The 25,906-nt window shown below is 41.1% G+C and overlaps 1 protein-coding gene across 14 annotated transcripts in view; it reads right to left on the reverse strand.

Annotated features, from left to right (window-relative positions):
* PCMTD1 (protein-L-isoaspartate (D-aspartate) O-methyltransferase domain containing 1) overlaps positions 1 to 25,906 on the reverse strand; it is a 74,668-nt gene that overhangs the window by 41,423 nt on the left and 7,339 nt on the right. For 3 of the 14 annotated variants that reach the window (XM_053245771.1, XM_053245768.1, XM_053245770.1), the window contains exons 2-3: positions 9,321 to 9,532; positions 1,891 to 1,950 (exon numbers count right to left, since the gene is read on the reverse strand). The exons of 8 other annotated variants lie outside the window; for them this stretch is intronic. The gene's annotated coding sequence lies outside the window, so the exon portion shown is untranslated. The remainder of the gene's footprint in view (positions 1 to 1,890; positions 1,951 to 9,320; positions 9,533 to 25,906) is intronic. 3 more of the 14 variants (XM_053245765.1, XM_053245769.1, XM_053245766.1) reach the window with 2 other exon arrangements.

A 25,906-nucleotide genomic window follows, 5' to 3' on the forward strand; every position in this document is an offset into this window, starting at 1 on the left:
TGCACACTCCTAGGTAAAGGGGAAAATCCAAACATGCAGTACATTTCCAAGATCCCCACAAGGGGGTGCCACTTTTTAAACTGGAATGAACAATAAATGATACAACAACCTGATGTTGTAGAATATCCTGCACATTTAGCATTTGAAAAACAATAGCAGCCAGAAGAAGCTTGTTGCTGAAAAGACCTATTAACACTTCCAGCACTTCTGGCATCACAGCTTGTGAAGGCACAGCGTAGAGTAGTAAAAGAAAGAGACCTCTTCCACCACTACCAATAAGGACCCCAGCAAAAAACAAACAACTTCCAGAAATGTGCCTCTGTCAAAAACTGATGTCATACATCCCACCTTCAAAGTTCAGAACAACTAAGGAAATCCCCTCTCCCCAAAACTTTGGAACAGCACCAAATACAGACAGTCCTACTTGTTTTGATTTTGAATGATTCATTTGCTGTATAAATTAGGTGTGTATAAAAAATGATTCTATTAACATGAGAAATAATATACCCACAAAACCTAAGAGGAGCCCTGCAGGATCAATCCAATATTCCTTTTCCAAGAGTGATCAACCAGATGTTCTTGGGAAACTCACCAAGCAAAACAGCCCACCTCTACTGTTTGCTCCCCAGCTACTGCTTTGAAGTTTAAACCTCAATTTAAACTGTGCAGAGACTATCTAAACAATGTAATTTAAACGCTGAATAGTATAAATTGGCAGACCTGTACTCACTGAAGACTAGTTTTCTAATCCACATTAAAAGCCAGTGGTGATATCCCACATTCTGGCCAACAAATGCCACTGTTTAATTATGCACTAGCTGGCCCTGCACAGAATATCTGTGCCCTAGTTCTCCATCTCTCATCCCTCCCCAGACAATCTGGCTCCCTGACCTGCCTTGCCCACCTCCTTAAGCCACCCGCTGCCATCCGGGATGGCAGCGGAGGAAGCAAAACCTCTCCTCCACCCACAACTCTCTCCCACTTCGCCCCTCCCCCATCCCTTAGCCTACTCCCTCCCCTTCCTAGGGAGAACAGCATTGCAGAGGCCTGTTGGCTCCTACCGCCAGCCTCTCTCACATCGCCCTGCTGATTCTCATCGCGAGGACAGCCAATTCTGGCAGGAGTGTGCACTGAGGGTCAGACTCCATCACCCTGGAGAGGAGAATGGCCAAGCTGGGGCTTTCCTTCCGGCCTACATGGATGGCCCTCGGTGCATTCTTCTGCCCTGGCCATCCTCATGAGAAGACACGGCAAGGCGATGGGAGGCCACTGCTCATTATCTCATCTTCTTTCTTCCTTGTTGCCATAGCACTGCCGCCTCCTCCTCAACAGCTGCCCCTCGATCCGCCGCTCAGCCCTACTCTGCGCCATCTCTCTCCTCTGGACAACTCTCATGGGAGGTGCCACATACCACGGGATGTGCAACATACGACCTAAGGCTTTTAAATAGATAGATAGATAGATATTTTAAAGAGTACTTTCTTTTCTTTTATCTGTCTTGAATTTACTACAAGTCAGTTTCCATGGGTGACCTCCAAATTCTAAGCAAGTGCTTTTTGTTGATGTGGTGACCAGAACCACATAACGATTAATTTGGAAATTGGTTCTAAGAGTCCAAGAAACTTCTATTCATCCTAATTATCTCTCATAATACAAACACTTTTGTTATAAAAAACATAATTTTTTTACCACAAAGTAATTTATTTACCAGCTGTCCCACCAAAAGAAGAAAGCAGTGCAAGAGGAACTCTTTATCTGTGGAGGTTCTGTTCCCACAAGTTTCCGAGGATAATGAGACTTTAAGTCAATGGTGTTTATGTGTGTTAGGTTCTTGAAAATCATAACAAAGGCAAAAATGCAATAAAAAGCAGAATAAGTGAAATAAAGTACCATGTCATGCTCTCCAGGTGTCCAGCAATGCCCCCGCAAACTCCAAATTCTGCCGATTTTCTGAGAAAAACCACAGAAACCTTTTTTTTTTAAAAAAAACTAGGAACCACAAAATGGTTTCTTGATGGCCTGAGCTGACCTTTGAGATCATTTCCAGCCACCTAGAAACTGCAGATATGTGGATTTTAACCCTTTATGCACTCACATATATAGAGGTCAGGCCTCCATTTCCCAAATGTGGATATGTGAAAACATAGGTGTCAGGATGTGACGAGGTCCATATGTATAAGCAGTAAAATATAAGGATAAACATAGTATTAATTAGAAAAATAGTGTTCTAGGGAACAAAGATTCCCTAGCTATACTATCTGAACTGACATCTCAAAATGCCTACCAAACTGAATTCAGTTTTCAATATGCCAATATGAGCAAGGTGGACTATGACAGAGGGGGAAAACTTTAGAAAGACATTTTCACTTGTTGCCTATAATCATAGTGTGAGAAAATCTTGTAACCTTCCATGGATAAAATATTCAAGAAGTGTCATTATTGAAGATACTTTGACCAAGACCATAGCAGCTCTAGAACATATAAGATAGCAGCCGACCCCGCACAGAGCATCTGTGTACTCTATGGGGCCGGCAGTTCCCTTCCCCGCCCCAACTCCTACCCCAATCTCTCTTGCCCTCCTCCCACCCCAACTCCCGCCCCAGTCTCGCCTGCCTTCCCCCACCTCACCTCCAGCCCAAGTCTCTACTGCCCTCCCACACCCACCTCCTACCCCAGTCTCTTGTCCTCCCCCACCTCCTGCCCCAGTCTCTCTTGCCTTCCCCTACCTCCCACCCCAGTCCCTCTTGCCCTCCCTCACCTCCTGCCCGTCTCTCTTGCCTTCCCCCCACCTCCCACACCCGTCTCTCTTGCCCTCCCCCACCTCCCTCCCCAGTCTCTCTTGCTCTCCCCCCACCTCCTGCCCGTCACTCCTGCCCTCCCCTCCACCTCTGCTGACCCCGCACAGAGCCTCTCACTTCACTGGGCAGTGAGTCGCCATTTTCATCCAGAGCTTGTCAGCCATCAGATGGCCCAGCAGCTCTCAAAGGCGCCTCTCCTCCCTGCCAGTCAACCGTTCACCTCCCTCAGCCATGACCTCCCTCGACCACAACCCCTCCCGCCCTTGCACGTGTCACCCCCTCTGGGCCCGCCATTGATCATGGCTGCAGCGGGGCGGAGCTTGCCATATCCCAACGCATCCCCCTGGTCCATTTACAGGAATTAATAATATAGAAGACAGATTCTAAACTAAGATTACTTCAAAAAAAAAAATCATGGGCAAACATTCAGTGTTGGAGAAGACACTCTCACCTACACTAAGCACAAGACTTAAATATAATAACAACATGCTTTTAAAGGTAATAACTGGCACAATTAATACAGCCGGGAAGTTCAATGAGAACTTCATAAGAATTATTTTAATTGTGCTAAAAACTCTCAATCTCCCCCAAATCCTGCTATGCTGCCTCATTGTGGTGGTGGTGGGGGGGGGGGCTGTTCCTGGGAGAGATGAGCCAAGTATGCCAGGAGGTATAATCCCAATAGCATCACCAAAAGCACTAAGATCATCCCAGTTGCCAAGCTAAAGCAAGCAGGCACTAATATTGGGCAGCAGTGATATAGGAAGGTGCTGGAGGCATACAATGACTTCAGTGACAATGGCAAAGGCATCAACCCATAGTATATGGGAGAAGGCAATGGTAAACCATGCCTGTATTTTACCAAGAAAGCCATATGGATAGATAAAACAGAATGATATTGATGTAGTGCCAGATAATGGACCCCTCAGGTTGGATGGTATTCAACATGCTACTGAGGAAGAACTGAGGATCTCTCAGAGTACTGATGGTGTTTATGATGCGGTTAGACTAAAGCCTTTTGGATGTCTAGCAGCTGATGTTGCCATGAGGGAAAACAAAATCCGAAGCTGCAAAGACAGAATCACAACTGGAACATGGAATGCAAGAAGCATGAATATGAAAAAGCTTGACATAGTAAAAGATGAAATGGATTGACTACAGATTGACATCTTGGGCATCTGTGAATTAAAATGGACTGGAACAGGACACTTTCAGTCAGAAAATCATACCATTTACTACTCAGGACATGAAAAATAAAGAAGGAACGTTGCTTTCATAGTCAGCAAGGATATAACAATGGCAGTACTTGGATACAATGTGGTCAATGACCAACGAATATCAATTAGATTTCATGGACAACTCTTTAACATGACAGTTTTTCAAGTCTATGCCAACAACTGATGCAGAAGAAGAGGAAGTTGATAAGTTTTATGCTCAAGTTCAGTCTGAAACTGACAGAACATGCAAGCAAGATGTGCTGTTGATGGTTGGAGACTGGAATGCCAAAGTTGGAAATGGTAAGGAGGAAAACACAGTCGGACTGCATGGCCTAAGAAACAGAAACGAAGCAGGAGAACGACTTATTCGTTTCTGCCAATCAAATGATCTCTTCATTGCGAACACATTCTTCAAACAACCAAAGTGGTGCCTATACATATGGACACCACCAGATGGAATACACAGAAATCAATTTGATTACATTATTGGTGCAAGGAGGTGGAAGAGCTCGGTTATAACAGCAAAGACATGACTGGGGGCCAATTGTAGAACAGATCACGAACTGCTCATGTGCAAGTTCCAAGTCAAGCTAAAGCGGAAAAACAAAGCTATCTAGTTTCCACGATATGATCTTGAGAATGTACTCACCATTTTCAAGGAGAACATCACGAACCACAGAGGAACTGTGGAATGAAATCAACAATTGTTCAGGACGAATGTGGAAAGAGACTGCCAAAGAACAAGAAACAGAAGAAAGCAAAATGGATGTCAGAATAGATGGAGGAAATTGCCCAGAAGAGGACAGAAGCCAAAGTCAAGTAAGATAAAGACTTCAGGAAGAAACTTAATAGGGAATTTCAGAAAGCTGTTAGAAGAGACAAGGAACAGTACTACAATGACATCTTGAAAGACCTTGAGGATGGAAATAGACATGAAAAACAAGGAAAGTTTTCCAAAAGATCTCTGAAATCAGAAGGAGGTTCAAACTATCACATTGGATGCCAAAGGACAGATAATAACTGATTGAGAGAAGATAAAACAGAGATGGAAGGAGTATACCGAAAATCTGTACAGCAGGGACGTCAACATCAAAGATACTCTAGAAGATCTTGCAAGAACCTCTAGATCAACACTTCGGTTATTACCAAGTTGGAAGGCTACAGGAATTGATGGAATAGCTACAGAAATATGGCAGGCAACAGAAGAATCAGTCAAGGCTCTAAACCAAACTATGCCATCAAATCTGGAGAATGACACAGTGGCCTACAGATTGGAAGAGGTCAGTCTACATACCCATACCAAAGAAAGGAGACTGAACAGACTGCAGAAACCATCACACAATATCCTTGATTTCACATGCTAGCAAAATAATGCTCAGGATCATCCAATGCAGATTAGAGCCCTACGTGGAAAGGGAAATACCAGATGTTCAAGCTGCTCTCAGAAAAGGCCGAGGAACAAGAGACATCATTGCTGATGCATGCAGGATAACTGAGAAAGCCAAAGAATAAAGTAAGTTAAAGTGTGCCATCAAGTCACAGGGCGCCCACAGAGCCCTGTGGTTTTCTTTGGTAGAATATGGGAGGAGTTTACCATTGCCTCCTCCTGCGTAGTATGAGATGATGCCTTTCAGCATCTTCCTATATTGCTGCTGCCCGATATAGGTGTTTTCCATAATCTGGGAAACATACCAGTGGGGGTTCAAACCAGCAACCTTCTCCTTGTTAGTCAAGCATTTTCCCGCTGCGCCACTTAAGGTGACAAGCCAAAGAATATCTAAAAGAAATCAATATGTGCTTTATTGACTAAAGAAAATCCTTTGATTGCATCAACCATGTCAAGTTCTGCAATATCCTCAGGAAAATGGGTGTCCAAGAACATCTCTTTGTTCTCATGAGATACCTATACACAAGACAGGAAGCCACAGTCCAGACAGAACATGGTGAAACAGACTGGTTCCAGATCAGCAAAGAAGTTAGACAAGGCTGTATACTTTATCATTATTTATTCAACTTATATGCTGAACATATACTAAGAGAAGCTGGATTGGAAAAAGTTGAGTGTGGCTTTACTGTTGGAGGAAGAAACATCAATAACCTGCGCTACGCTGATGACACTACTCAGATGGCTGAGAATGTAGATGATCTGCAAGCTCTAGTAATGAAAGTCAAGGTGCACAGTGAAAAAAATGGAACGACAATGAAATGTAAAGAAGACTAAACTAATGACAATGGGTACAGCAACCAGCCTCAGAACTGATAATGAAGACACTGAAGTGGTGGATAGCTTCTGCCTTTCAGGATCGACCATCAACAGTAAAGGATCCAGCAGTCAAGAAATATGCTGCAGACTAGAATTTGGAAGGGTTGCAATGAAGGCCTTGGAAAGGATATTTAGATGCCATGACAAGTCTACACTTAAAAAGATTAGAATCATTTGGACAATGGTTTTTGGATGCGAAAGCATCTTCAGTCTGGATCACCCTGGCCAGAAGGGTGATGATCTCCAGAAGGGGATGTTCTCATGTGAGGAAGGAGAGAAGAGAAGCTGGCCCCCAAACAGCTTGCTCAGGAAGTGACTTCCCACCGCCACCTTCTGCCAGTGAAGATGGTTGTCATCAATTTAAACTCAAAAGTGTTCAATAGGCTGGGGCTTATATTTCAGCCTTTCATACAATCAAACTTTAGACTTTTTGTCTCCTCTTAACTTTCTGTACTTAATAATAATTAACCAAAGCCCCATTTTGTATTCAAACAACACCTCTATCCAAATAAAGGAAACACATATACACATATTATGTACTGTACTGTACTGTATTGTATTGTATTGTATTGTATTGTATTGTATTGTATCATATCGTATCGTATTGATAGGACAGAAGCTCTCCCAGCTGTATTTTTATGCAAGTACTGTCCTCAAAGGATGACTATAAAATCATAAAAGTTATAAAAGAGTAGTTGTAAATACAACTGATAAATATCAAGATTACCAGAAGAATGTTTTCTGAAAAGACCCAGCTTGCTTTCAGCTTTGGTGCAAGTAAGACCTTTGCTGTTCCAAAAAATCAAGGTGGATTGATTTACATTATCTATTTAAAATGCAGATTTAAAATCAACTTTCCAACTTTCTAATTAATATGTTTCTTTAATAAGCACACCAATTGGTTATCAAAACACAATTATAACTGGTATATGCTGGCCTTTGGCCAAAATAAACACATACATACATACATACAATTAAAACTGGTCTTCAACTAAAGATAAATTTTATGCTACGTAGGAGTATAATTTCAGACTTTTACTCCTGAAGAGTGTGTGTGCACGTGTTGCAGAACAGAATTTATATCTCCTTCTGATCAAGCTTAGCAATTATAAAATGAAGGGTTTGTGTTTATTAATTAAATTGTTGCACTGCCTAACCTAGACGGCACTAAGCAATTTACATAAATAAGAAGATAAAAACCAAAATAAATAAGCCATTACAAACAATTAAGATCAAAACAATTTTAAATGATTAATGATTCACTAAAAACCAGACTAAAAGAAGTGTTTCTTTAGGACTCTTTTAAAGGCTAGTAATTATTTTAAGCCTTAAATATCTAAACTGAGTGCATTCTACAGCCCAGGAGCGATTACAGAGAAAGCCTGATCCTGAGTTGCCTCCAGGTGAAACAGAGCCAGAGATTGACCTCTCTCAATCTGGTGGCGCTCCACCAGGTAACCTGGTCCTAAGCCATTTAGAGCTTTCAAGATAATTACCAGCACTTTGTATTTTGAACAGAAACATAACAGCATTTATAGTGCAACTGTTTTAACATAGTGCAATTGTTTTAAAACAGACATAATATGGTCTCAGAGACCAATATGGCTGCTGCATTTTGAACTAACTAAAGTTTCCTAACTACAAACAAAGGCAATCTCACCTCAAGACTAGAGGTGACAGGCACCATAGTTTTGAGAACATTATCTTCAAGGAATGGACAAAGCTGTCATACCAACCAAAGATAGAATGCAGTCCTAATCAAGGAGAGCTGGTCTTGTGGTAGCAAGCATGAATTGTACCCTTCCCTAAGCAGGATCTGCCCGGTTGGCATTTGAATGGGAGAGTACATGTGTGAGCACTAAGATATTCCCCTTAGGGGATGGGGCCGCTCTGGGAAGAGCACTTGCATGCTTGAATGCAGAAGGTTCCAAGTTCCCGCCCTGGCATCTCCAAGATAGGGCTCCAAGAATTCCCTAATGCCTCAACCTGAAAAACCAGGGTGAGGCCTAGGCCCAGAAGCACTCCCAAATGAGGCACTCCTCAAGCACTCCTCTTGAGCCTCTGCACCATCTTGAAAGGTGAGCACGGAGTGATAGCAAGTGTAGCCCTTCCCTGCACTTTTCCCACATCCAACTCTCTTAATGGGCCCTCCCAGAACTAAGGAAAGCACAGTACTATGCAGAGGTCAGCATAGCGGGTAATGGCTCTCACAGTGAAGGTCTTATGCCAAATTGGCCCCTCCTTGAAAAATAGTGAAGATCACTGAGTCAGTGCAAGATGAAGTGTCCAGAAGCAAGAATGACCAAGCAGAACAGTATTTCTCTGTAACATGGAAATAATCTCTATATTCTTTGATTTATTGTGTTTAAATATTCATAATTTGTACAACGTAATAGCTGATCTATTGTGCCATACTTATAATCCTGGACCTCAAAAGTCATTTTTATGCCTGTGACATTCTTTTATATATAAAAACAGATTTCAATGCGGTATTTGATTCATGGATTCAATTTTGAAGGTATAGATTTTAAAATTATATCTGAATGAAATATGAACATACTGAACTAGTAAATTTTTACTATCTGCATTAAATCCTTAAACATTTTTCTCTACTCCGAGAACAAATCCTTCAGAAATGTGTTTAGGTTTGGACATTTAGGAGCCATGGTCACTTTGCTACAAAATGTTCCTCATGGCATTTAACCTGATCCTTCCAAAAAGTCTAACATTCTAGAGGATATGCACCAAAACAAATAATTTCATCTTCATTATCATGACCATCAAGTCAAGCAAAGAATGTCAATGAAGAGAATAAGAAACAACAGTAACAATTCAAGTAAAATATATACCAAAGAACACAGTAGTTTATGCTTATTAGTTTCCAACTTGAGGCAAAAATATGAAGCAATCCTTGCATGAAGGTCTGTCTGTTATTAAGAAGTTATTAAACCATAAACTTGATGCCTAGGACTTTTCTAGTGCTGCATGAAGCTCTATGAGAGTCAGGCAACCTTCCCTCAATAAAAAAAACAGGTTGCTTACCTGTAACTAATGATCCTTGAGTGATCCAGGAGTATTCACACAACTGGAATTGTGCATAAGCAGCAGCTGCCATTGGTAGGACTTTCAAAGCTCCATGCGACGTTCTAGCTCTGCCCCGCGCTCATGCATGCCTGTTAGGAGTGGCGTTTGGAGTGCCATTGGATTCAGTTCCTGGACGACCACTGCAGTTAAAGCGATCATCCTATATAGAACTAGAAGAAGTAAGTGAGAGATTATTAGAGTATACCATACATTAACCAAAATATATTCCCCTGTAGCGTGATGATGGGTGGGCTGTGTGAATACTCCTGGATCACTCAAGGTTCTTAAGTTAGAGGTAAGCAACCAGTTTAGCTTTGACATGATCCTGGTTGTATTTACACAACTGGGCAATTAGCAAGCTCCCTGTAGTGGTGGAGCGTACAAGTTCCAGCTTACCTTTACATCTCCCATTATTGCATAATTTGTTGTAGCTCAACTAACAAAGAAAGCATCTGACACAGATCTCAGGCCTAAAGCATAATGTTAGATTTATGCAGACGACCAAGTCGCTGCTCTGCAAATATCTTCCATAGACACTCCTGATAGACTAGCTAATGAAGAGCCTACCTCATGTGTAGAAAGTGCTTTAATGTCTGTCAGTGGCTCCATTCTCCAACACTGGCATGTCTCGATTATAGCTGAAACTATTCATCTGAATAGTCTGATGAGTTCCCCCTACCTCCTTTCTTATCCTCCCTGTATGAGACAAATAAGCTATTGTATTTTCTAAAGGGTTTAGTCCTTTCTAAGTAGAAGGCTAGTGTTCTTCTGATATCTAAGGTGTGTAGTTTATGTTCTATAGCAGAACGAAAATTGCAGAAGAAACAGGGTAGGATTATATCTTGATTGATATGAAAAACTGAATTTATCTTTGGAAAGAAATTTATTTACATCTGAGCACAGAACCACTTTTTCTTTGTGGAAGCAAATGTATGGGATATCATACATTTGATATCCACAAATGTATGATATTTGATATACATTTGACATACATATTATTGTATGTTTTTTAACTTTTGTAAACCACCTTGAGGTTGTTTTTAATGAAAGGTGGTACAGAAATTCAACAATAAATAAATAAATAGATAAATAAATATAAAATAAAATAAAAATCAGCCCTCATTTACTCTCCTTGCTGTGGCCACTGTGATCGAACACACTGTTTTTTATCGATAGACATTGTAGTGATATTGTTGCCATTGGTTCAAATGGAGTTTATTAGACCTGTCAGAACCACTGAAAAACTCCAGTTGCATATTGGTTGTTTTATTGATGGATATAAATGTTCTAGTCCTTGTAGAAACATTTTTCACAACAGGTGTTAAAATGCAGTGCTGGGGTCTATGCCTACATGGCAGCCTGATATTCATTCATTCAATTTATATGCCACCCTTTCTAAAGTGGCTCAGGGCGGTTTACATTAAACTCAAGCATACATAATTAAAATTAAAAACCATTTAAAAGCAAATTAAAATTAAAATTAAAACTAGACATCATTAAAAGCCAAGCTAAAAAGATGGGTCTTTAAGGCTCTCCTGAAAGCCTCCAAGGAAGATAATCCTCTCATATCCACAGGGAGCTTGTTCTACAACCCAGGGGCAACAACTAAGCAGGCCCTATCCCAAGTCACCACCAAATAAACTGGTGACATCTGAAGACTGACCTCTCCTGATGATCTTAATGAGAGATGGGGGTCTTGTAGAGAAAGGCACTCTCTCAGGTAACCCGGACCTAAGTCATTCAGAGATTTAAAGGCAATAACTAGCACTCTGTACTTTGCCCGGAAACATATTGGCAGCCAGTGAAACTGTTTAAGAACAGGCATAATATGTTCTGTCCACCAGATACCCCAGAAACCAATCTGGCTGCCACATTTTGAACTAACTGAAGTTTCCAAACTACGTACAAAAGCAGCCCTACATAGAGGGCATTACAGTAGTTCAAGCTGGAGATTACCAGCTAGTTTACCACTGCTTTCAAGTCACTCTCCTCAAGGAACAGGCTGAGTTGTCAAATCAATCACAGCTGGTAAAAAACACTCCTGGCCACAGCCTCAACCTGAGGCACCAGGGTAAGATCTGGGTCCAAGAGCACTCCCAAGCTATGCTTCTGTTCTTTCTGGGGGAGTGTAACCTCATCCAGAACAGGAGGTTCTATCCTATCTTGCAGATTACAACCGCCAACAATGAGCACCTCTGCCTGGCTTGGATTCAGCTTCAGTTTATTATATTCTTCATTCAGCCCATTACTTGCCTGAAGACAGGCATTTAAAGGGATAATGCCATTTCATGTTATTGCAGCCAGGTGAACCTTTATAGAGAAATCTGACAATCCACTCAGCTTTCAACTGAATAGGCAAGTCAATATCTGTATTTTTGTTAGTAAGAAGGATTTGGAGTTTGCATAGGTCTCAAATCTTTTCCATTCTGCAGCATATGTTCTTGTTGTTAAAAACTTCTTTTCATTGAGCAGAATTCTCTCTATTAATTCTGCACTTGTGGGACCCCCATGATCCTCCACACATTTAGTTTAAGGGTTGTCACATCTGGGTGTGGAATCTTGCCCCCTTCCATGACAGAAGTTCTGCATGTTGGGGTAGTTTCCACATTCTGCTCCTTGAGATCCGTAGGAGTGTTGGGTACCATACTTGCCTCTGCCATCAATACCAAACTTATTAGGAAGCAGTTCACTTGGTCGTACATTACCTTGTTCACCACTCTTGTGGTGAGGGGAAGCTGAGGATATATGTAGTAGAATATTTTGTCCCATGTTATCATAAACACATCCTCTAGGGAATCTTTCCCTACACCTGCTCGTGTGCAATACTGTTAGCATTTGTTGTTCCTTGGAGATGCTATTAAGTCTACCTGTAGAGCACCCTACGTGTCGAATACCTCATGTAAGTATTGGGGATTGATGATCCATTTGTGTGTTTTGGTGTGTGTAATATCTCTGCTCAAGATATTGACTTCTGCATTCCCTATCCACTTGATATGAATTGCAATGGGGTGAACATAATGGTCTATGCACCAGTTCCAATACAGAATGGCAAGATGGCATTGCACCCCCTTGGTTGTTTATATAAGCTATTACAGTGGTGTTGTCCATCACCACCTGAACTGCTTTCCCCTGCACCAGAGGTCTTAATGTCTTGAGTGCCAGGAAATAAGTTAGAAGTTCCAAAATGTTGATATGTAGTCTCTGATGACTTCTTGTCCATTTATCAAACATCTGCAGGGTTTGGCAAGGTGCACCCCAGCCCTTTTGTGAGGCATCTGTGGTCACAGTAATAATTCCAGAATTATGTATGGAAACCTGGTTTGAAAAGGTATGCCTGTGGTCAAGTTCATGGTGTTTTTCCACCACTGGAGGAAGTTTTACTTTTACCAGGATAGTCAAAGCTTGTGATTGATACCCTGTTTGAAAATTGGATATCTTTAGAAACCACTATTGTAGGTACACATTCTCAATTTCACATGTTGAATAGCAGCTGTGCAAAGGCTATCAGCCCTAGTAAAATCTGTAACCATTTTTCCATTTGTTGTGAATTCTGAAAGGCTAAGTCCACATGTTGTGCTATCTTGGAGATTCTGTTTACTGGTAGGAAAGCTCTCTGTTGATCTGCATCTAGAACTGAATCTATGAATAGTATGGCTCTTGTGGGGTGCATCAGATTTTTTGTGGTTGATCCTTATGCCCAAATTGTCCAGTAGCATTATCATATCTTTCAAGTCTTCTTGTAGTTGGGTAGGTGAGTGTGCTGTCAGCAACCAATCATCTAGGAATGGGAAAAGGTGAGCACCTTGTCCCCGTAAGTAGGCAATTATGACAGCCATACATTTAGTAAATACCCTTGGTGTGGTAGATATACCGAAGGGTAGCCACTGGTACTGGTAGGCATTATTTCCCACAGTGAATATGAGGAATTTCCTTATTATGGTCTTGACACATAAGCTCTACCCTGTGTTATTCCTGATCTTCTGTATTCTCTTTTATCCTATCCCTTGTATTGCTGTCTGTATCTTCCATAGGGTTGGTTTGCAGAGTAAGGTTGTCTTGGTTTAGCTGAATAGATTTGATGTGTCGTTAGAATCTCAAGTGTCTTTTTTCAGTTTTTCAAGTGATTCATCTGTTTCCCTGCTAAAGAGGCCCTCACCCTCAAATGGAAGTTTGTCTATTTTCTCTTGAGTTTCATATTGCAATGTAGAGGAGAAGAGCCAGGCATGTCTGAGCAGTGCTATAGCTCCTGCCAGATTTTTGGATTTGCAGTCCATTAATGTCTCACTGTGCTGATTTGCTGTTTGGTAATGTCTGCTGGTTTAAGTTGCAGTTCCTTCATTTTGTTCTCAAGATTGTCTGAATCCTTTTTTGCTGCTTCCTGGAGTTGCTCCCACAGAGCATGTTGTTATCTGGACATGCATGTCATATTAATTGGCTATGCATATAAATAGTATTGAGGTGGAATTGAATTTATGCCCCATTCCATCTAATTTTCATCCCTCTCTGTCAACAGGTGCCATGATTTTTGTTGGATCTAGATAAGGCACAGTCTACCACTAGAAAATTTGGATTTGGATGTTTAAGTAGGCAGGTGCAATTCTTGTACCTTGTACATCTTTTCCAAATGCCTTGAGATTGGAGCAGTAACCAGATGGTTTTTAGCCATGCTTATTTGGAAGCTTGTAGTAGTACAGAAAGTATAGGTAAAGCTGCTGGCTGAGAAGCTCTGGTTGACTGTAGAAAGTAAACACTGGGTCCTGAACATTCTCTTTAACTTGTTTCAGATCTAATCCCAGAGTATTTGCCATATCAATTATGAGGGAGTGGTAGGTTCTGTTCTCTTTTGGAGAATCCAAAGACTTCTTTAATACTTCATCATCTGGAGAAGGTTCTGAAGGAGCCTCTGTATTCGCAGATTCAGCTTCTCGGTCAGGGGAAATCACTTCCTCATCTTCTGAGGAGGAGTCATCTATCTGTTCCCATCATCGATCTGTTCATCTGGTTCTTTGGTGGGGCTCATGCATTGGAGATGTAGAAACTGATGTGACCTTTGCCATTATCTGTATCCTGGTTGCTCTAACTAGTTCAGTTTCAGCCTGTGAGGTGCGTTTCCTCAAATCTGCTGATCCTTCAGAGGGAGATTCTGGCCTTGGAGTAGGTTGTTGAATCGGGTCAGTGGTTGTTGATGAGATGAAAGTTACTTTATGAGATGGTTTTCTCCTGACATCTAGTGGATGCTAGATGGCAAACATTATTTCTAGCTGAGATAATGGTTGCCATCATCAAGTAGCTCTTCAGTATATTTCACAAGCTGCACATGAGGTTCATATCTCTTGCTGTGAGGATAGTACTCATGAGAACAGGCACAGACTGGCGAATAGGTTATATAATAGGAAATCTCCTGATGTCCCCTAGGTTGAATGCCATACTCATTAGCACAAGAAGCTTACCAAACTGCATATGTTTTGTTGAACAACATGTGTATTAATATACCTTCCATTGTTCTTGTTTCCAGTCATATGCCTTTCCATGGTCATCTTTTAAGTGAAAATGTGTGGGGCAGGGGAGAGGTTTTTGGAAGTGCAATCACTTCTTCCTCAAACTCCAGATCTCCTCCAAATGACATTGAAGGGGATTGGACAGTAAAACATATGGTTGTGGTCTCTCCAGTCTCTAATGTCAGCAGTCCTGATTAAGTGGTCTCTGTAGTCAGGGCCGGTGCTACCATTAGGCTAATTCTTGGGGTTTGCATGTTTGTTTTGACAATGCCAGATTTTGTCAAACACATTAGTTTTGTTTTCCTCATAGAGGCACACAAGTTGGCAATTTTGCTTTCTGTTTCCCACAGAATTTAAATGTTTTCTTGTCAGTCATGAAAGACAGAGCAACACTATGGTAACAGAGCAGATAGTAAAATTAAACTGTTTTCTCTCACTTTTATATAGGTGCTTGACAGAAAAACTATCGAGAATCAGAGCTGTCTCATCCCAATGCTGCTGTGGCAGTGGCTGTAAAGGAACGGAATCCAATGATGCTCCAACCACCACTTCTATTGGGCACGCATGAGCATGGGCTGGAGCTACAGCATCATGGGGAGCATTGAAAGTCCTACTGATAGAGGCTGCTGCACATGTGTAATCCCAGGTGTGTGAATACAACTGGGATCACATCAAGGATAATTATAGTTCAGTTTATTGTTTATTACCTGTAAAATACAGCTATTTATGTATTTATACTTGCCCAAAACCTATGTCTCTGGGCAATTTACAATAAATAAAATACAAATTAAAACAGAATTAAAATGTTAACACATTAAAATTTAAAAATTTAACACAATATTAAAACTAGAATTTATTTAGCATATTTTTATACCGCCCAAAACTTACGTCTCTTGGCAGTTGGGCTCATGGGTTGGGCTATTAAAAACTGTGAATTAATTAAAAGCCTGAGTAAACAAATGTGTCTTAACTGCCTTCTTAAAAGTTTTCAGAGATGGGGATACTCTTATTTCAGCAGGGAGCACATTTCAAAGCCTTGGGGCAGCAACGGAGAAGGCCTGTCCCTGAGTAGCCACCAAATGAGTAGTGGCAACTGCAGATGAACCCCTCCTGATGATTTCAATGGAAGGTTGGGCTCATGGCGAAGAAGACGTTCTCTTAAATAAGATGTTTAGGGTTTTATAGGTTATCACCAACACCTTGTATTTCCCCCGGAAACTTATTGGCAGCCAGTGTAGCTCTTTCATCACAAGAGTAATATGGTCCCTATGAGGTGACCCAGAGATCAACCTGGCTGCCTCATTCTGTACCAACTGCAGTTTCCAGACTATGTACAAAGGCAGCCCCAAATAGAGCACATTGCAGTAGCCAAGTCTGCAGGTTATCAGCATATGTACCACTGTTTTGAGGTTATCTCAAAAAACGGACTCAGCTGGCATATCAGCTGAAGCTGATAGAAAGCACCTCTTTCCACTGACTGAAACTGCGACATCAGCTAGAGGCTTGGATCAAGAAACACCCCCAGACTGCATACCTGTTTTTTCTGGGGAAGTGTGACCCAATCCAGAACCGGCAGTTCAAAATTGTCTCCTGAGTTCTAACCTTGCACAATAAGTACCTCCATCTTCTCTGGATTCAGCCTCAGTTAATCCCTCAAGCCAACCCATTACCATCTCAAGTAAGGCACTTAGAGAGGTTATGCCTTTTCCTGATGATGTTGACAAGGAGAAACAGATATTCAGTATACTGAGAACACCCTGAACCAAATCTCCTGATGATCTCTCTCAGCAGTTTCATGTAGATGTTAAACAACAAACACCATATGAAAGTTCAGATTTTGAAGAGCAACAGTCTCTAATGTTCACCATCTAGAATCTGCCTGAGTGGTAGGAGTGGAACCACTGCAAAGCAGTGTCCCGCACCACCCCCAACCCACCTCAGACGCTCCAGAAGGATACTATGGTCCAAAAGGACCAACAGTCACACTCCCTCTGTCAATTCTCAATTGGAGGTCATCCATCAGGCTGACCAAGGTAGTCTTCACCCCATATTCTGCCCAAAAGCCAGTTTGAAATGGATCTTAATAATGCGTTTCCTCCAAGACTGCCTGGAGCTGGGAGGCCATCACCCTCTCAAATATCTTGCCCAACCACAGAAGGTTGGAGGCAGGTCTATAGTTGCTTAACCCCGTGGGATCCAATGCAGGCTTCTTCAGAAAAGGTCTAATAATTGCCTGCTGAAGAGAAGGAGTCATTCAAACCTCCCTCAGAGAAGGATTTATCATATCTACCAGGCTTTCTACAACTGTGGAAGACTAAGAAATGGATAAACTCAAAGACTAAACCAGTTTACTTTAAAAGCTGAAATGTGGGTGGCAGAGGGGGAAAATCTCAATGCATACAGTATATCTGTCTGCCATGTTAGCAGGGATTACTCCAAGTGGGTAGCAAGTGCTCCTCCAAGTATATCTCCCACTCCTCCATCCAGCAGACTGGAACTTTACAGCAAATACAGACACATGGTGTATTATGGTCCTATAGCCTGAATTAATTATTTTATTAATAGTGCTGTTTTAACACTGCACTGCTATTGTTTAAAGAAGTCTCATTCATTCACTCCTCTACTCCAGAACAAGCAGCAGAAGCCAATGCAGCCAGGTAGGCAGGAGACTCCTCCAGCCTCCCACAAGCCAGGCCAACAACTTAGCGTCCTTCCTGGCCAGGAACTGGCTGGATATGACCATGTGTGCAGGGTATTGTCTTCTGTAGATTTCAGCAGTCCTAGTACTGATCCTGCTCTCCACCTCAGTCTTTCCAGCCACATGGTCTTGGACAGGAAGAGAAAACTAGCCTGGAAAGCAGACTGGAGAGTTTGGTATAATTCAAAAAGACAATATTTTCTAAGTGGAATCTTACCTATTTCTGAATAAGTTTGAAAATGTCAAGCAATCTTCATTAATAAGGTAAACTAATAATATATCAATTACTTTGCCTCTATAAATATCTAATGTATAGCAAAATCCTTGCTCCCCTAAAAACATTCTTTGCCATCCTTTTGCCCCCAGACTAGTTCTTCTAGAGTTGCCACTGCATGTTAGAGGCCCAATGCAATGGTCTGATAGAATGTTGGGCTTGGACCAAGATGACCTATGTTCAAATTCCTACTCAGCTACAAACTCAAAAGCCACAAAGCCTTAGCCCAACCCATCTCACAGGACTACTGCAAAAATAAAATGGGAGAGTTCCATGTACATATACCCTCCTCTCATTTCAGTTATCATGCCAAGTGCAGAATTCACTCTCCTAAAATCTCAGCTTTCATTTTAGTTTTTAAAAAGAGTGGGGAAAGCATATAGACAATGCCTATGCCATCAAATGGTCTAACCAGAAGGCAATGGGAGGACTAACTAGAAATTCCAATGATCAGCAACTAGGGCTTCAGATCTTTTTATTTCTGTATTGGGCAACCAGCCAACACTGATAGAGTTAACTGGAAAAAGCAGTTGACCTTGATTGATAGACTGGAGACCCTAGGTCATGACCCTATCAGTTAAGAGGTTAGGTGCGACAAGAAGGGCTCCTGATGGTCTTCTGGGAAGAAGAAAGGAGTGTCCAGGTGAGAGAGGAGCAAAGGAGTCTTGCCAGATTCTCTCAGGGTGAGTTCTGCAAGTCCCTGGGCCAGGAATTGCAGGGTTTGGTCTCACCTAAGTTCTGGTGAGGTCCAAGGGGAAAGAGCCAAGGCTTATGGCTTTCGGAAGACTGACTTAGGAGAAAGTGTTTTAGTAAGACTTATGTTAAAAGTTATTTTCCTTTGTGTTTCTTCATATACCCAAGTATCTGCTTTTTGTAACTATCTTCAACCCTTTAAGTGCCGCCCGAGAACATTTGGGTGTTTTGAATCCTCTTGTAACCACAAAGTGAATATTATTTGCAACAGCTACATGTGAAATTCTGAAAGCTTATTTTTTTTTCTAAAATAATAAATCAATAAATCGTTTTCTTTGTTGTTACAAGCACTCTGAGTATTTGACTGACTCTGGGCAAGGCGAGAAGGGAAGCTACTTGTCCACATGGCCTCCACCAGGATCACTAAGCCTGCTACTTCCCCACTTAAACATATATAAGTGGAGCCACATTTTTATATTGGCCTGTTAGAAAAGTAAAGAGGGGACTGGAATTTTTAGCGTTCCCATTCCAGTCAGAGGTAACTCTCTATTAGCTAAGCAATGCTTGGTGACAGCGATACAATCAGTGTGTTCTCTAAATTTTTTTCATCTGTGTGCAGAATGAATTTTGTTCTGGGTAGAAGTATCAAGGCAGTGTTTGTGCATGTGCATTCAGAGTGGGGCCTTCCTGATTCAATCTGAGCGGGATCTAAAATTGACTGAGCAGACATCACAAAATGGGTAAGTGTGCACGCACACACACACCCCTTAGAGGGAACACTGGATACAATCTACTGGATATTCCATTTAATTAAATATAAACCCAGTCAGCTCGCCAGGTAACAGGGAGAGGTGACTCAGTGATAATTCCCCTCATGTGAACTTGGCTAGGTCTGTCCCTTACAACTTCTCCCTCATGATGTTTTTTTTAAAGGCAGAACGTATATGCAGGTGTGCTTAATTTGCATAAAGTATAGGACTGCAGAATTCAGAGGACAGTATTTCTATTCTATTTTCAAGGTTGCTCTATATAACCATGACAATGCATCCACTGTGCCAGCTGTGTTCTATTTTTTTTAACCTAATACTGAGGCTTATACTCACCAAGGATTCTGAAAATAAATTTAAAAATAGAGATTTTTTTCCCCCGCTACTAAAGTATGGTTTGCTTCACTTTGATTTAAACTATGATGGGACTGTACATCTGTACATTCAATCATTCACACATTTAGCACAAAAGTTCAGATTTTAATTTAGCAGGTTTTGGAAGGTAATATTAACAACGTGCCTGGGTAGAAAGGCAGCAATGCTTAAGCAAGTATTTATGGAAAGACAAGTAATCAAACATGAAGAGCTGTAACATGACAGTGTGTGAATAGTCAAATGAAACATAATATTAGAGCTTATAAGTGACTACTGTTCAACAGTGGTAGATAGAAGTATAAAGATCAAATAAGGTAAAAGACTGACCACAATAAACTTAAATTACAATTAAAACTGTACTCAAGAAAATTGACTGAAGGGATAGGGTTAATAAGCCTCTCCCCCCATGCACTGATCAATACCTTCAAATTGCAGTGTCTGTGCATATTGCTTGCTCATAGTTAATTAAAAGATTACAAAGATAACCAAAAAAAAGCCCTCCTCTGGGGCAAACATGTCATTTTTATTTCCAGAAGGCAGAAAAATAAGTGTAAATATGTTGTTTCTGAACAAGAGCAAGCAAAGGGCTGTAGGAGGCTGCAAATTTTTTTTGCAACACCTTCTATTGTTAATCCTTTAACCTACAAGCTTTATATCTGGTGAAAAATTACATGCATTTTTGTTAAAAACTGTAGGAACTATGTATAAAAATGTTCTCTATTTTTCATTTTCATTTGACTAATGCACAAATATTTGGAAGCTCACTTCTTTAAATGTGAGTAACTAGTATTGGCCTGATCAAGAGATTCATGTGTACATAAGTAGGCTTCACATGTATATCTGCACACATGCTGAGTCACCCACAAGATGGTTGGCAAGGTCAGCTTTAACACCAGTTTAGAAGATGCTGGGATCTTAAACCAAGTGCTTGTGGAGCAGAAGCTGAGAAAGGGGAGGAGTTGGTTTTAGGCCAACCTGCACCATGGATGCCCCACCATGCTCCATGGATGCTCCATGCAGAGACACCAGGGAAACCTGGCAATGACAAAGTCAGGCTTGCATTTTTTAAAATCGATTTTTCTATCTTTCTATCATTCTTTTTATTCTTTCTATCATTCATTTTTCTATCTTTCTATCATGCAGAGACACCAGGAAAACCTGGCAATGACAAAGTCAGGCTTGCATTTTTTAAAATCGATTTTTCTATCTTATGTACTGAAAACAAACTGGTATTTAAAAACAACCAAGGCAGTACACAATCGTACAACTTCACATTAAACAATAAAAACACAGAAATGAACAGGTCAGCAGATGCAAGCATAGGAACATAGGACGCTGCCATATACTGAGTTAGATCATTGGTGTATCTAGCTCAGTATTGTCTTCACAGACTTGCAGCGGCTTTTCCAAGGTTGCAGGCAGGAATTTCTCTCAGCTCTATCTTGGATAAGCCAGGGAGGGAACTTGAAACCTTTTGCTCTTCCCGGAACAAAAGTCACTTGCTACTACAAGACCAGGATAGTGCAAAGCGGAGCATATGTGCTGGGCTTCTGGTGTTTATGCTGTGGGCTTGACTTGTGATTACCACTGTGCAAAAAGATGCAAATTTATATTATCTATCAAACTTCTCTGGGCAGCCTTGGTAAGTCACTATAATTTTAACTGTCCTGTTAAGAAACACACAAGTCTTCTCCTTTTGATGAATATTTAGTCTCAAAGGTATTGATATTTTAAAAAGATATTCTTTTTTATCCTGTAATGAATGTTGATATTCGGAGCACTGTAAAGTTCTCTCCTACCAGGACAAAAAAGTGTACTTAATATCCTTTTAATCTGTTAACATTTGTTTGCAATTTGTTGCACACTTCTTGAATCTTTGAATGTATTGTATTCACTTATTTAGCTGCAATTGTCTGGAAGCTTATATATAGGTCAGACTTTTAAAGTTCTGCTACAAAATGTTTCATCTAATAAGCTAGTAAAAGATGAAAGCAATTAGTGTTTTAATTAAACTTGTGTTGAGGTCCAATAATATTTTTCTTAACACATTTAACATATCCAAGTACGATTTCGGCATGTCATTTCAATAGCAGTTTTTCAAAGTATCATGTGTTTTAAAATGAAGTTGCCATGGCTCCCAGTGTTTCTGAGTGCAACACATGCAGCAGCTGTATCAGCATTTCAGTCTATACTGCAGTCTTCATTTCAAGGAACATTTTCCAGTAGCAGCAGAGCAGCTACCCAGCTACTACTCCTCCTACCCAGCTGTTTGCTTCCAAAACATCTGAAAATTGGGACAAAGCACAATGATTGATTAAGTGCCGTCAAGTCGGTGTTGACTCTTAGCGACCACATAGGTAGATTCTCTCCAAGATGATCTGTCTTCAACTTGGCCTTTAAGGTCTCTCAGTGGTGCATTCATTGCTGTCATAATCAAGTCCATCCACCTTGCTGCCGGTCGTCCTCTTCTTCTCTTTCCTTCAACTTTCCCTAGCATTATGGACTTCTCAAGGAAGCTGGGTTTTCACATAATGTGTCTGAAGTATGATAGTTTGAGCCTGGTCATTTGTGCCTCGAGTGAAAATTCTGGATTGATTTGTTCTATGATCCATTTGTTTCTTTTCCTGGCTGTTCATGGTATCCTCAGAAGTCTTCTCCAGCACCAAAGTTCAAAAGCATCAATGCTTTTTCTATCTTGCTTCTAAGCCAAAAGAGCTCACTATGGGTATGAGGCCCATCTTCTGAGACTATATCTAATTAAGATATTCTAGTCCTCAAGGCTTAATCAGTCATAGAAAATAGGTTTCATGCTTGAATAGAGAGATTGTTCTGCTGAGGTATTTCTCTGTTAGTGGTTACTGGGGAAGGCTTCGGAGCATAGTCTATTGTTCTTCCAATCTTCCCAAGGTATTTATTTACTCATCATCAATTTTATTACGGCCGTTGGCCAGCAAAAGTAGGAGTAACAAATATGCCCAATACAGTATTTATTTACTTAAAGACAGCCCCTTTGTTATTGATATCAAGCGGGGGAGAGGGGCACTCAACCTTCTCTCCCATTCCATTGCCAGGTGTCTTTTTCTGATTGGTCTCTGATAATACCAGTGTGGACCTGCGAGAGTCCTGGTACTGCCTGGGAGACCCATAAGCATATAGCTCAGGGCTAAAAGGGGGTTTACTCCTAACAGTACAGTGGGAATGGTTGCCTCTGCATAGTGCCAAAGGGACTGTACAGAGGATTCAGCTTTGACCAAAACTTTGTACAGGCCTAATACACAATTAGTCAGGAAGCACACTTAGGGTTGATGGGAGCTGCCACTGGCTCCAGGGCTTTACAATAAACACTGACTTAAAGGGTTTTGCAGAGGGAAAGAACTATCTTTTCTGGGGCATGTACAAGGTACGTCCATTAACAGAAGTTGCAATAAAAACTTCCTGGAACTGCTGAATGGCAGGTTGATGCCTTTTCCTGTCACCCATGATGTGCCATGGGGGAACAGAAGGAGATTTGGTATTTAAAGTCAGAGCATCCCACTATCACTATGTGATGCTTTTAAGGCATCCCAGACACTGGATGCTGAAAGGAATCCAATTAGCACAGGAGGCAATGGAACACAAAGGTTCTTTGCCCCACCCCAAGTCATTATGGCTAGGGTGGGGGGGCAGTCTATATATACCCATTCACTGCTTTTTACACATAGTAAAATAAAGATATCAAATTTGTCTTTTTGCTGCAGCCATAACAAGATGTGCATGTGTGCTCATAACAGACAAAACAGCCATCTTGCATTATACCTCTCATACAGCAGGTATTTACCAATATACTACTGCAGAAACAGTGCTGAACCTGAAGAAGCATAAACACAGCCTGAATTCAAAAAGGATAATCATTCATACTGTAACCACAAGATATTGTATTTCTAAAGAAGTAACTCAGTAGTTACTTAAACTGGATTAGGGCCACTCCACATTATTTCAGCTTTCCATCCTAAACCTACCATCACCACACATTTACAGTACCTTTATTCAAAAAGGTGCATGGCACCAAAACATTCAGATAAACATAAGTCCCAATAAGAAGGACTTCAATATGTAGTCACAGGCTGGATTCAGACATAATGTGAAATTATGGTTTGATTTGCTAAAGCATGGTTTCACGGTAGACCTGAACCTAAGTCCACCCATAAACGATGGTTTGTTTGGAACAAACCAGGATCTGAAACTATGGTTTGAAGTTTGTTTGCAAATCAGGTAGTACTAACTATAATTTTGCATTATGTCTGCATTCACAAGTTAGTGATAAGCCACAGTTAGCACCATTGCGTTGCCTCGAGAGGCTGTGTACCATGGAGACAGGACTGAACTTATGACCTTATTAAGTAAGTAAAGTCTAAAGCAGATCAAAAACACAAGCAGACAAACAGCTTTAGATCAACATTTGCTGTACATCTAGAATCTCAAAACAAGATTTGGGTTCTTAACTATGGTTAGTACAAAACATGATTTTGCATTATGTATGAACCCAGCCACAATGACATGGAATACAAAAATCTGGCTTCTGAGATTCATACTTTGCTAATTTATAAATTAGATTAGTGTGCTCTAAGTGGGATTGCCCTTGAAGATGTAAAGCTTTAAATGGTTCAACTAATCAGCTGCTCACTGATGTAAAAGGTAAAGTGTGCCATCAAGTCAGTATTGACTCCAGGAGACCACAGAGCCCTGTGCTTGTATTTTGTAGAATACAGGAGGAGTTTACCATTGCCTCCTCCCGTGCAGTATGTGATGCCTTTCAGCATCTTCCTATATCTCTGCTGCCCGATATAAGTGTTTCCCATAGTCTTGGGAATTGACTAGCAATTGACACTAGAGCCGTCTATTGGCAATTAAGATGAGCTTTTTTGTCACAATCTCACAAGCATGGTCAGGTTCTGGAGCACTAGCATCATAGTTTCAATGAAGAAGCCACACAAGTCGCTTTGTTATCGCCTCCTCCCACCTTCCCCATCAACAAAAAGGCTTCTCCAGGAGGCCCTGTTGTCATTAGGGGATTTCTGGGGAAAGTCAATTTGCAGATGGGGAGGGTGAAGAAAGCATCCACAGAGAAACTGTTGTCTGTCAAGAAAGTCATACCACCACTGCAAGATGGACACCAGGCAGGACCTCAAGATCTTTCGATTGCTCTGTCCCCTCAGCACATACCTCACTTGGAGGACCCCAGTCCTGTGTCAGCCTAAGGATGTTATAAGGATTATCAAGAACATGTGAAGCACTTTCTAGACTCAAAAAACATTGTATAAAAGCTATGTTCTACTGCTGAAGGAAAAATATGAGGTTTCAAATAATCCATGTTGGCCTCAAAAAAGAAAAGAAAGAAAGAAAGAAAGAAAGAAAGAAAGAAAGAAAGAAAGAAAGAAAGAAAGAAATCTCATGATAGTGTATTTTTTGCTTAATCATGCTAAGGCTTGTCTTAAATGAAAATTTCCTCCTCCTTGGAATAAACCAACTTTTACTGTATAGTACAATGATTGCTTAATATTATTAGAATGTATTACTACTAGAATGATAATGCTCAAATTACTCTCTGAAAAATCAGGTAAAAAGACAGGACATGTCTAATGATACAATGGAACCAATACTGTTAATCCTGATACATATGCAATTAAATAGTGACTTCATGACTATCGGAGAAAATTTATTTGAACTAGAGATTAGGGATGTACATGAACAGGTTCAGAGGCCCTTTTACAGACCTCCAAATTGGTTCAAAAGTCCAGCACTTCAAAGGTGGGGGGGACAGCTTTGAGGACCGAGGAGGGTGCTCTTACCCACGCACCCTGCCGTGTTTCCTCTGCCGGCGCTGTGGTTTAAAATGGTCCAACGGGGCGGCAGTGTACCTCCTTGCCAGCATGGTGTGCATCAGATCGGAAGTGCCTGGTCCATGTGCACTGGGCACTTCTGGTCCAATGTGCACCAGGGTGGCAAGGAGGTATGCTGCCACTCCGCGGGACTGTTTTAAACCACAGCACTGGTGGGGGAAACATGGCAGGTGGGGTAAGAGCACCCTCCCGAGTCCTTAAATTTATGCTCCCCACCTTCGAACTGGCAATCGCCGGTTCCATGCACATCCCTACTAGAGATACACACTTTATGGAAATTTTATAGATGGTGTGGGGAATCAGCAAACGCTGAGGTTCTGGCAAAAACTAGAATACATGCAATATTTCACCTTCTTTTCA

The sequence above is a fragment of the Hemicordylus capensis genome, chromosome 4, assembly GCF_027244095.1.
Source record: "Hemicordylus capensis ecotype Gifberg chromosome 4, rHemCap1.1.pri, whole genome shotgun sequence".
NCBI lineage: Eukaryota > Metazoa > Chordata > Lepidosauria > Squamata > Cordylidae > Hemicordylus > Hemicordylus capensis.